Source organism: Myotis brandtii, unplaced genomic scaffold, assembly GCF_000412655.1.
Source record: "Myotis brandtii unplaced genomic scaffold, ASM41265v1 scaffold1214, whole genome shotgun sequence".
NCBI classification, from domain to species: Eukaryota; Metazoa; Chordata; class Mammalia; order Chiroptera; family Vespertilionidae; genus Myotis; species Myotis brandtii.
Genome location: NW_005354231.1, coordinates 446,683 through 459,818, shown reverse-complemented (window position 1 = coordinate 459,818; position 13,136 = coordinate 446,683). Strand labels below are relative to the sequence as shown.

The following is a 13,136-nucleotide window of genomic DNA, read 5'->3' as shown; positions in this document are numbered from 1 at the left end:
ACACGTGAAGTTTTGAAGCTTGCTGTCAATACAACAAAATAGCATACATATCAAATTGCATATATATCAACATATGTGTAACTCCATCTATTGAAAAAAAATCCGCATTATTAACCGGTACACCTTGCTTGGGGCACTGTTCCTCGAAGACTTTGTGCTCTATGATTTACGCACATGTCACCTATAGAAAGCTGCTTTGAACATCCATGTATAGATTAGCTGCCCCGATTCTAACATCTTATGGTCTAACACAGCACTTATTACCCATCCTGTTAAAGCTTGATTTATTTGCCTTCTCCATCAGACTGTAAAACTCTTTAATGGCAGGAATCATGCTACCTCCACTTTGCATTTCCAGCGCCTTCCTCAGAACCGCAACGCTACTGAACAACCAGCCATTGAATTGGCTGAGTGGGCACCCTGCCTATTTCATAAAGTTGTTAGGAGCAGACTTTGCCTTGCTTATAACTCCGAACTTAAGATTTTCTGGCAAGTTACGGGTTCTCCATAAATCTTGGACTGCTCTAAAATGCACCTGAAATTACACGTCACACTCATGCTATGGAAGAAGGCTTTGGCAGTAGCATGCGATCCTGAGCAGAGCAAGAAGTAAGAGGTCCAGGGAAGAAGAGGTAGTCGTTTCTTCACTGCTATTGGGGGCCTAGAATGAGAGATTTTTCAGATGTTAGGGATGAGGTAATTGGCAGATGTATCTGATGTTGTTCCCAGAATAGGGGAAAATTATGTAAAGAGGCATCTTTGAAAAAGATCAAGCAATGCTTGCTTACTCTGAAGTGGTAGCATGTATTTACATGTCTTATCTTCCCCACTGGAATGTGAGCTACTGGAAGGCTGGGGCCTTGGCTTATTTTATTCATGTTTGTAACTCTAACACCTACCAGGTTGTCTGGCACAAGGTGGACACTCAATACTCGTTTATTGAATGAATGAATGTATTATAAGCTCCATGAAGGAACAACGCTATTACATTTCTTTGATTCTCATAAAGCGATACCCTAGTATTATGCCGGTAATAAGTAGGTACTTGAAATAACGAATGAATGAAAGGGTGGCGATGAGATATGAAAGACCTACCACATATCGGGAACTTAATACATTCCATTCATTAGCTCAGTTAATCAATCCCCCATCAACCCTATACTGTTGGCATTGGTTCACATAAGGAAACTAAAGCTTAAGGTGGGAACCGGACTGGGCCAGGGTCACACTTTTAGTTGTTGGCTAAGTCGGTTTTGATTACAAGTTCACCTAATTTGGAAATAGACTATTATGGTAGGTATTTTGCTCCTGCTGGTGACTCACGTTTGTTAGTGTCCACCCCTGTTTTCTCAAGACCATGGTCTTCTACTTTGTATCAGAAATATCAGGGCCCCTGTTGCTTCAACAGGAAGAAATAGGACTGCATTACATGCAGTGAGTATGCACACAAGTCAGGCTGAATGAGGGCCGTGTTTTTCTTTTCTTTTTATAATTATTTTTCCATAACTGAAATGATGGTTCCTTAATTTTAGAATACAAAAGGTTGGGCCCGTAAAGCTAGGATGTTTAAAATTGGCTTTTGGAATATGAAGGACTCAGCTGACACCTTTTTGGAAGCCAGTAAAGGGAAATGTATTTGAATTCGTGACATTGTCAGCTGAGCTAAGGCGAATCTTGGCATTTAAAAGGCAAACCTTAAAAAGTGGGGTCAGAAGAGAGCCAGGTATGTGTGCAAAAGGGCCTCATTAGAAAAAGGGGAAGAACATTCAGTTCTGGTCTCGAAGGACTCGTTGCTCCAGGATCACAGGAGGCCCTTGGAGTTTGAGTCAGAGCTCAGGCAGAATTGGAAGCACCCCCTTGACTGGAGGGCACTCTCTCTGGGAAGGGCAACATCTTTGACCAGAGCATCAGCTTGTAGGGGGAGGTGGGGAATGAGGAAGAAGTGAGGAAGAGAGAGCCCACACACACAGTTAACCAGACCCGCTCACTTAGTCCTGGGAATGAACAAGGTGAATCACCTGTGAAAACCGATGCATTGAAATTAGCAAGCTGTCTGCAGGCTGTGCACTGCACAACCCCAGGGTGAGCTATTTACCTGGTGTCCCTCTGGGGCTATATAGTACCCAACCTGCATAAACATGTAGCAATGCTGAGTGACATATACCAGGCACATCTCTGTCTACCTTGGCAATTTAAGTGATCCTGATTATACCTCCGATAATACAAATCAATATTTATTGAATGCTTACCAGTTATCATCTAAAAAACTCCAATGGATATTATTGTACAAAGTTTTATCTAAAGATTTGGCCAAGTCAGATTTGATTGCAAGTTCACCTAAGTGCATATTTCAGAGTGCTCATTAAACTGATATCACTACCATTCATGTGTTTATTCTAATAAACAACAATAGAGCATCTAAGTTCCAGGCATGATTCAAAAGGCTGGATTCAACAAATGTATTAAACCCTAATTACAGCCCGGCCGGCGTGGCTCAGTGGTTGAGCATTGATCTATGAACCAGGAGGTCACGATTCGATTCCCGGGCAGGGCACATGCCCGGGTTGTGGGCTTAGTCCCCGGTCGGCGGTGTGCAGGAGGCAGCTGATCAATGATTCTCTCTCCTCATTGATGTTTCTTTAAAAATTTTTTTTTTTAATTTTGGAGAGGAAGGGAGAGGGAGAGAGAGATAGAAACATTGGGCATGTGACCTTGACAGGAATTGAACCTGGGACCCTTTAGTCTGTAGGCTGATGATCTATTCACTGAGCCAAACCCACTAGGGCTCATCATTGATGTTTCTATCTCTCCCTCTCCCTTCCTCTCTGAAATCAATAAAAATATATTAAAAAACAAAAAACCCCCACTAATTACAAATTTTAGAAAAACTATTACCTGATTTTTTAAACAATAAAACTTACGCTTTTTTCAGCTTATTCATGCCATTTTATGTAGGAAGGTGTTCTCCAGATCCTCTTTGATAGACATTTATCCACTAAAACCTGGAGATGACAGCTGGCTCATCCATTGCAGACAATGCAATATACCAGGGTGTCCCAGTGAATGAAGCTTTTATCGACCTCCCCCCCCCCGCCCCGTTTCTTTTCCCTCTTCATTCTTTCATAAGAGGTGCCAGGAAGTTAGGTTGGCTGATCTTCAGTAGGTGAGTCCATGACTCCCTTGTCCAGGAAGGAGTGTCATCAGCCTGTAGCCCTGGGTCACTCTGGGGAAGAAAGCGACCTGTAGACACAGTTGACTTGGACTGTTACCTGAGCAAGAAATAAATGAAAATCTGGGAGGTTATTTGTTATAGAAGCAAGCTTTCTTCAGTGGGTTAACTAGAAAAGTAAATGATATGTCCATATTGACACGTCCATATTGACACCCCCATATTCGTGGAGCTGCTCATACATACAAGTAGGCTTAAATTCCTAATTTCGGAGCCCCCAATCAAGTAGTTTTATTCCAAGTCTTCGATGGCCTTTATATACACACTAGAGGCCCGGTGCACAAAAATTTGTGCACTCGGGGGGAAGGGGGGGTCCCTCAGCCCGGCCTGTGCCCTCTCGCAGTCTGGGACCCCTCGGGAGATAACGACCTGCTGGCTTAGGCCTGCTCCTGGGTGGCAGAGGGCAGGCCCAATCCCTAGGTGCAGCCCCTGGTCGGGCTCAGAGCAGGGCTGATTGGGGAGTTGGGGCGCCGCCCCCTGTCATGCACGGGGGGGGTCCCTCAGCCTGGCCTGTGCCCTCTCGCAGTCTGGGACCCCTCGGGAGATAATGACCTGCTGGCTTAGGCCTGCTCCTGGGTGGCAGAGGGCAGGCCCAATCCCTAGGTGCAGCCCCTGGTCGGGCTCAGAGCAGGGCTGATTGGGGAGTTGGGGCGCCGCCCCCTGTCATGCACAGAGCAGGGCGGATTGGGAGGTTGCGATGCCACCCTCAGTCACGCTCAGGGTAGGGTTGATTGGGGGGTTGGGGCACCGCCCCCTATCACACTCAAGGCAGGGTCGATGGGGAGGTTGCGGAGCTCCCCCCTGTCACGCACAGAGCAGGGCCCATCAGGGGGTTGGGGAGCTCCCCCCTGTCGCTCACAGAGTAGGGCCGATAGGGGAGTTAGGGCACCGCCCCCTGTCACACACAGAGCAGGGCAGATCGGGGTTGGGGAACCGCCCTCTATCACCCACAGAGCAGGGCTGATCAGGGTGTCCTGGATCAGGGTGGGGGTCCCCACTGGGGTGCCTGGCCAGTCTGGGTGAGGAGCTGAGGGCTGCTTTCAGGCAGGCAGTTGACTGAAGCTCCCAACCGCTCCTTTTTTTCTTTTATTTTTTTTATTCTGGGCCAGCTTTAGCTCTGGCTCTAGCTCTGAGGCTTCCGCTGCTGAAAGCAGGTATCTGGTTTGTTTGCGTTCTATAATCGAAACAATGTATAACTCCAGCTCTGAGATCCCGGCCGGCTGAAAGCTGGTTTCTGGAGTTTTGTTTAGCTTCTATATTTGTCACAAAGTTTCTTAGAGTTGCAGCTCAGAGGCCAGCAAGTCAGGTGGGGAACGTTGGAGTCTGCAGTCACTGGAGCAAGCAAGCCTCATGTTCGCTTCCAGCTGCCTGGCCGCCGGCCGCCATCTTGGCTGACAGTTAATTTGCATAAGGATATGCTGATTAGCCAATGGGAAGAGTAGTGGTCGTACGCTAATTACCATGTTTCTCTTTTATTAGTGTAGATAGTAAGTCACTGTCACACAGTTCCAGAAGCTGATAATTAGTTTTAAAAAGGCCACCAGGAGGAACTAATACACACACATACAGATCACTGAGCCACACACACACATACAAACCTCCATGCCCATTACCGGACAGCTGGGGGCAGAGCCTCAGGCCACTTTCTTCATTTTTGCTCTTGTCATGATCAATATCAACATCTTCCTCACCATTATGCTTTATGTCAAAGCGCTCTAAGATGTCAGAAATAGTAACCTTGACCATTTCAGGGCCTGAGGGAGGAGCGAGTGGTCCCCAGGAAGGTAGTAGGCTGTTTTTTCTGAGTCATCATGATCTCTCTGTGATGTCTGTCCTGTGACCTTAATGTGGCATGCAGCACTAGGCCAGGCGTCTGTGTCCGAATGGCCCTCAGCTCCTCCAAAATGACTGTAGGGATGGAATTTCCTGTTGATATTTTATGTGAGAATCAGCATGAAGGACTGCAGCATGGCTAGGTGAGCTTTCTGTTCTCCCCAGGATGGGGCCTGGGTCCACCCCTGGAGGCCAGGAGCGTGCCCTGGGGCCAACCATCCCGTCTTTCTGTTGGGCTGACAATTTGAACCAAGCTAGAGGCCAAGAGACACAATGCAGTAACAGCCAGAGAGGTGAGGTTGGTTAGATTGTGATAAAATCCATGCGTCTAGGGGAGCTGCAAAAGTCACTCCTGTCAGATGTCCTTACAATCAACCGCCAAATTGCTCCTGCCAAATGCTCCGAGGCTATGAATGAAGCCCGCGCTATGTTAGATAGGAACAAACCCTCCAGCTCCAAGCCTCAGTGATAATCATGGGAGTCCTTTATCAGTTTCCAAGGTAATACATAGGAAGGAGTATTTACTGAGTAACCACCGTGTGCAAGGTACTCTCCTAGGTGCCCTGTATATGCCAGGTAGTCAAGCCTCATAATGGCCTTGCAAGGTTAGAAGGAGCAGCAAGGAATAAGGAATTATCTCCAAGATGAGAAAGCAAATTCAGGGCATGTAAGCGACCTGCTCAATGTCACTACAGCGGTGATGTCAATGTGCACAAAGAGTGCTCTTTGAAAAAAAAGGCAACTTGTGTATGTAAGAGCTAGTTCCAAGATCATGGATATTTTAAGCACATTTTTACTGGGGGAAAAAAAGTTAATATGGTAAACATTAAAAAGTAGGTATACTCACAAATAACTCCCATCAGGAATAATTTGGAATTAAAGGGTTTTAAATGATCTCTACCTTATTTTTTCTGGGAGGGGAGCCAAGTCCTTAATAAGAATTTCTGCAAAGGAGGAACCTGGGGCTGAATCTTATTTATAGAGGCAAAGATGATTTTTATTTTAATCTCACATTCTTACTCTCCACTTGAATTTGCCAATGAATACAGGAATAGCAAATAATGTGAAGACTTAATTTTGGGTTGTCTTAAGTCCTCCTCACTCCGACTGCAAATCCTAGTTTAGGCTTAAGGCAGGTTGATGCTGAGTCAAACCTCTCTCGCTCTAGTCACAGCAAAATTTCATATTCGTACTGTTGAACAGGTATCGCTCAATTTATGTTTAGTAACTGATTGAGTTAAAATGAGGTGGGCTTAGGGCTATGCTGTAGCCTGCTCACACCGGCTTACAAGAGCTGACCACACACACCTCTTCCTGACTCTGCATTCCGTGACATCTCCTTGGTAGCTTGAAATTGGCTATTGTGGGAGTGTTTACACCATGGAAATTGGCAAGTGCTACAAATCAGGGCTTTTATTCATTTACCAGCGTACGGCTCCATAGATTGTTTCGTTTGCTCAAAAATATCTGCTGCCTTCATGTGGGTCTCTGTGCTGCCCTTCCCTGGGAGAGAAGGGTATTGAAGTCGGCTTTGACCATGTGACTTGCTTGGTCAATGGCACGTGACCAGGAGTACATGTGCCATTTCTAAGCAGAGGCACACGGGCTCCGTTTTTCTTTTCCTTTTGCCACCAGCTGGCATGTCTCAGATACTGGATAGGACTTCAATCCGAGTCCCTGAATAAAGAGAACGTGAAGCTAATCACAGCCTGTCAAAGGCCATGGCCACAGCAGGGAATCAATCTTGCCTTTTGTAAAGATGTGGGGTTCGTTTGTTGTTACCCCAGCATCAATTAGGCGAGGCTGATGATACAACAGTTGGGATCTGTAATTGAGGTGTTGCCATAGCAGAAAACCTAAATTATGGGGCATTAACTTGGGTTGGGAGTAGTAAGCAAAAAATATGTTATTGAAGGATAGATAAAGGCAACCCATGTTATCGAGTTGTGATGCATTTGGTAAAACTGTCACCTGTGGCCACTGGGAAAACAGATATGTACTGAATGAGCTTGTGATTTTAGGCAAAGAGGCTATGAACAGTATGTGACATTCCCAAGATGCAACGGTCTATACATAATGAAGCACTACTAGAGAAAATCGAGTTAAGCAAAACACTGTCCATTTTGGAGAGATGATAGAAAGTAGAAATGTCCAGAAAATTGACAACTCACAGGGCTAGAGGCTGTAACTGATTCTGATTTGCAAACAATAAAAGAGAAAACATCTTTCAGTGACAAAGGCTGGTTAACATTCAGCCTTGTGACAAGGACCAATAGAAGGTGTGATTCCTCTTTTAAAACCTCTGGATTGATTAAGGTGGCAACAGTTATATCTTTTAAATTGGACAAAATGGCTCCAGGGAAAAAAGATTCCAAATGTGGTTTTCCCATTGAAGCCAGATAAATTCAAGATACTTGCAGTTAAGTCTAGACAGAGTCATAACCAGAAAGGAATCATGGAGGTGGCCATTGACTCATGGTTTATGTGGGATTCTGTCAGTAGCAACCAAAGCATTCTGCATAATAAACAGTATCACAGGGTTATTGGCAGGATAAACAAATTGTATGCATACCGTTCTTGGCACATAGTAAGTGTTCAATACTTAGACAATTTCATAAAGTCTGTTACAAGCTGAGAGTAAGTAGTTCTCTCAATCAACATGGGCCAGAGAGCAGGTAAGAAGTAGCCAGGAAATTGCAGTCAAAAGGTTCGATGATGATAATGATCCTGGATCAGGTCGGTGTGGTGCGGGGGAAAGAACTGGGGAAGCATTAGATAGACTTGAGTTTGAAACCCACCTCTGCCCCTTGACAAACTGAATGACCCTGAGCCAATTGCACAGCAATGCTGGGCCTTGGCTCTGTTATCTGTAAAATGGGGTTAATATTATTATCTCTCTATATAAAATGACTGAACGACCAACCAACCAGTCAACCAGTCGCTATGATGTGCACTGACCACTAGGGTGCAGATGCTCAACTCAGGAGCTGCCCCCTGGTAGTCAGTGCGCTCCCACAGCCAACCTCCTGTGGCTAGCCAACCTCCTGCAGTCCCTCTCACCAGCTGGCCGACCCAATTGGCCCCAATCGCCCCCACCCATGCATGAATTCGTGCACTGGGCCTCTAGTCTCCTCATAATGATTAAAATAGGTAAGTAATAAAGTAGGACACATCATTCTAGGCACCTAGACGTGCCACAAATGCTGGACCTGCCTCCTCCTCCGGCGCCTGCTCCCATCAGCACACGCTGGCCTCCCCTGACAGAAGATCATTGTACCTGTCAAGGGAAGCCTGTGGGTTGCTGCCGCAGGGTGTCTTCCCCTGGGACGCCTCTGCAGGTCAGGAAGGCTGCTGAAGAGTAGGAAAGAGGCGTTTATGGTTTTATCCCCAAGGTACTAAGGAATCTTTTATGAGTTTTCCCAGTATTTATTATTTCGCTAGGACTCAAACAAATGAGGGAACTTGATTTGCTTCAGAAGAAAAAAGGGAGAGAATCACAACTGATAGTGGAGCCTGTTTGTCCTGGGTACCACACAGCCCTGGTCTGGTGATGCCATCCCCGCTTCCAGGGTTCGGCCCTGACTGGTCTCTCACAGTTAGCTCGCTGCATTCCCGAGGAAGGACCCCTGTTGTCTGGGAATGGTCATGTGCCCAGTTCGGCACAGTAACACTGAGTTACAGACTCTGTATTCCAGGGCATTCCGTGTTTGGGCTGAAGGCTGCGCTCCCTTCCTGGGGGTGGGTAAGAAGCACAGTGGAACTAGGAGCAGAGCCGGCCTTCGGATGAAGCTGGATGCTGAGGACCTGGCAGCCGGGAATGAACAGAACTTGTATCTGTGACCACGCCTTTGAGCCGATAATCCTGGTACACCAGGACCCACCCTACCTCTGCACTTACAGTAATAGGAGGTAATGGATTTCCCTATTTTTATGCCAGGCTTTCCATCAGGAGAAGCTGATCTGTCACAAGAGTGGGCAGCACCTCAGGGTAGAGTGCACAGGGTGGTGAGGGTCACAGCCCTGAACTCTAGCCACCCAGGTTCATATCCTGCTTCCACCTGTGTTGCCTGTGTGGCCTTGGGTAACTTACTCAGCCTCTCTGCGCTTCAGTCTTTGCATCTGAGAAACAAAGATGCGTTTGCATAACACACATAACACAGTGCCTGGCTCAGAGTAGGCTTCAGTGTAATCTGACTCCTTATCCTGAGGACCTCCAGTGGCAGAGGTCATCTTAGTCTCTACAGATGGATCCTGGCCTGGGGCCTCCATTCTCCTTTTCCATCCTGGACTCTCTAGCTCTTGGTTACTTTGGGTTTTGCTTTCATCCTCTTTCCTGATCCTCTCTCTTTCCTTCGTCCCTCTCACTAGCCACCATTGGCATTGATTGATAGCTTTATTTGCTGTATTTTGAAATATGTAATTTTACATTTCTTCTTTTTAATTTAAGAAAGGCAAAGAGTAGAACATTTTATATTTCCTTCAATAAAAAAAGAACATTTTGATTTGCTTTTTATACATCCCCATTACATCCATCTGCTTGGCTTTGGTCCAGTATTCCACTCTGTCAAAACCATTTTAAATCTTGACATTGTCAGTTATTGGCTTTGCCATCCTTCCTGGCTTTATATAATCTGCCAAGTCCTGGACAGAACCTGCTCTTTCGGAGCATTCTGTCAGTCACCGGGCGAGGTGGGTGTGGTGGAAATCTTTGCATCTGTACCTCTTCAGGGTTGGCCAGCTAAGAATCCCCTGGGCGGCTTGTGGGAACACAGATTCCTTGGTCCCAGAGATTCTGGTTCAGGAGGTCTGTCGTGGGGACTGAATTAGAATTTCTAAGAAGCTCCCAAGTGGTGCTGAGCAGGGCTGCCCTCAATCAGGGGCTCACTCCCGTTAGTAGTTTGTCTCTTACATTATGGAAGTCCATAAGCAGGTGGTCCAGGCCTGGTACCATGATGTCAGAACCTAGGCTCCTTCTGCCTCCTTTCTGCTGTACATGGCGTGTGGGTCCCTATTCCAAAGTGGTTGCTTGAGCGCCAGCCCTCAAGTCCACATTCCAGCCAGTAAGAATGAGGAAGTGGGGGAAGGATGTCCTCTCTTTCTTTAAGGACATGTCCCAGGAGTTGTATATGGCCCTTCCATCTTCTTGGGCATACCTTTGTCACATAGTCAAACCGAATTAGCTGCAAAGAAATCTGGGAGGTGTAGTTTTTCTTCTGGGTGTCTTGTGCCCAGCTAAAAACCAAGGTTTTAGGACCATATTAGAGGAAAATGCATTTCTAACATTACTTATTTTCAGTGTAGGAATGACCTACTTTTTTCCCAACTCTCTGGCTAGAGGTTTGCAATCTCAGCCCCATTGTGTGCTAGGCAATTAATATAACATTCTGAATTTCTCTGTACTAGTCTGCTCAGGCCGCTATCACCAGACACCATAGACAGGGTGGCTTAAACAATAGAAATGTATTTCTCAGTTCTGGAGGCTGTGACACTAATCCTATGTGATCAGGACCCCAACCTTATGACCTTATTTAACATTAATTTCCTCCTTCTAGGCTCCATCTCAGGAAGCCCTCCCTTCTGGGGGGTAGGGCTTCAATGACTTGTTTTTTTGGGGGATCAATTCAGTCCATAGTATTCCCCTATAAGTAAATATTATCACTTTTATTTCAGAGTTCAGGAAATCATGTGTCAGAGAATTTTAATCATTTTCATGAGGGCCCCAAAGTAACTAAATGCTTAAACTAAGACTCAAATGAACTCCTTCAAAGCCCAGGATCCTTCTAATGCATTTTTAGTTGGTGTCACTGATATTGTACATATGTTTGCAGGGTGAGCGTTGGATCAGCCAACTACTGCTGCTGATCCAGAGATAGGCACCTATTTTAGTCCTTTTGTCTGTGCATCAGCTGGGGACCAGCTGATTCAGGCTGGGCAGGACTGGGCGCCTCTACCTGCTGGCTGGGTCAAGGTCTGCTGCACGGGTCTCCCATCGTCCCTGGACCCATGAACTTGTCAGCATATAGTCTTCTCATGCTGAGGGCAGAGCATGCCCAACTGTGCAAGCCCATTTCAACCCCTGCTTTGCAGTGGGCCTGCTTTATGCCATGGCCCAGGGCAGTCATGTGACCAAGACCAAGGAAAACAGTGTACTCGTCCCAGGAGGGAGTAAATATTTTTGAATGAATTCTAATCTACCAAAAGCCCTCAGGCAGAGGCATTGGAGTGGAAAGAGTACGAGACTGAGGATCAGGAGTCCCGAATTCTGGTCCCAGATCTGCTGTCAATGACTTGTGTGACCTTGGACATGTTACTAATCCTTCCCGGGTCTTTAAGGCCCAGTCAGGCTTTTTGAAGAAGCGGTGGCTTGAAAAACAAACCATTGCCTCTCAAACTTCTCATCTCCTTGGAGGGTGGCTTAGTCTTTACATAATCTGAGCAAAAATGCACACACAGCACTAGGGCCCCTTCGGAACTGAGGGGCTAATGTTCACGACTCTGTTAATGAGACTCTGTTAATGATCCAACAGGAGCGCCGTGCAGCTGGGCCCACTGGTCACTGGAAGGCTCCGGAAGCCATGAAGCCACTGGGAAGCCACTGATGCCGTGACCTTCTGCTCCTGGCGCTGGAGTGCAGGCCGCGCCTCTGCTCAGACAGGTGCGCTTTCAGTGATTTTCATTTCATTTCGGTGATTTATGATAATGCTCGGGGTGCGCTGGCAAACACGCCATGGTTTATTTTGCAGAATTAATGAAGCCTGATTAATCTCCCCGTCCCCAGCAGATTCTGTTCTGAGAAATGGAGCAGGACCGCCAGCTTTTGTGTGAATGATGCGGGCAGGGTTCATGGCTTGGGAACCCTCTGGAATCCTCCCAGCCTGCACTTCTGAATCCTTTGGATCTTGGCTATTAGACCCAGTGACTAGGGAGAGACCTTTTTAATAGCACAGTGTACATACCATAACAGCAGCTGCAGTTAATTGAGCTGTTACTGTGAGTCAGGTGCTCTGCTGGTCCTTCCCATGCACTGTGATTATTCTTGGAAAGAGCACACGCTTTGACTTAGAGAACTACCAGTTCAAATCCTGGTCTCACCGCCCACAAGCCGTGTGACTGACGTAGAGTAGTGGACACTGCTGGTGTCCCTCATATGCTCCACCCCTAAGTTCTCTGCCTACCCAAGTTTCGTACCATGGACAGTCCCGACACCTTGACCTCCCCTGTTTTGTTAGGAGAGATCAATATGTAAGCAATAACTTATATTAAAAATAAAACCCATTGTGGCCTTAAGCTGAAGACTGAAACACTCAATCTATCCATATCACTGGGGTTCAATCCCTTCTACAAAGTCTTGGAGGTTATGAAGACTCACTTCAGAATTGAGGGTTGCTGCTACTGCTGTTATTGAAATACACAAGAGGGGAAGAGGGTACAGTGCTGGGCAAGGTTAGCATGGTAACAACCAGGAGACACGAATTTGAGTCCTGACTCTGGTGACTACAAACTGTGTGCTTTTGGGCTAAGTCAACAAACATTTTGAGTCTCAGCTTCCTCAGGGGGGAGTGATAGGCCTGTCCAGCCTGTTGCACAGATTTCATGCAGAGATCCTAGGCCAGTGATGGCGAACCTATGACACGCGTGTCAAAGGTGACACGCAAACTCATTTTAGGTTTTAGGACCATATTAGAGGAAAATGCATTTCTAACATTACTTATTTTCAGTGTAGGAATGACCTACTTTTTGCCCAACTCTCTGGCTAGAGTTTGCAATCTCAGCCCCATTGTGTGCTAGGCAATTAATATAACATTCTGAATTTCTCTGTACTAGTCTGCTCAGGCCGCTATCACCAGACACCATAGACAGGGTGGCTTAAACAATAGAAATATATTTCTCTGTTCTGGAGGCTGTGAAGTCCAAGATCAGCAAATGTAGGCAGTCACCTTCTCATGTTATCCTCACAGGGTAGCTTGGGGGCCGGAGGGAAGAGGGGAGAGAGAGATGCTTTGGTGTCTCTTGTCAGAACACTAATCCTATGTGATCAGGACCCCAACCTTATGACCTTATTTAACAATTTCCT

General features: G+C 46.4%; 1 long non-coding RNA gene across 1 annotated transcript in view; it reads left to right on the top strand.

The window, feature by feature from the left end:
* The window catches only part of LOC106724738, a 14,463-nt gene extending 2,749 nt beyond the window's left edge, over positions 1–11,714 (top strand). The window contains exons 2-3 of the long non-coding RNA XR_001360576.1: positions 8,758–8,971; positions 11,590–11,714. This is a non-coding gene — a long non-coding RNA (uncharacterized LOC106724738). The remainder of the gene's footprint in view (positions 1–8,757; positions 8,972–11,589) is intronic.
* The last annotated feature ends 1,422 nt before the right edge of the window (positions 11,715–13,136 follow it).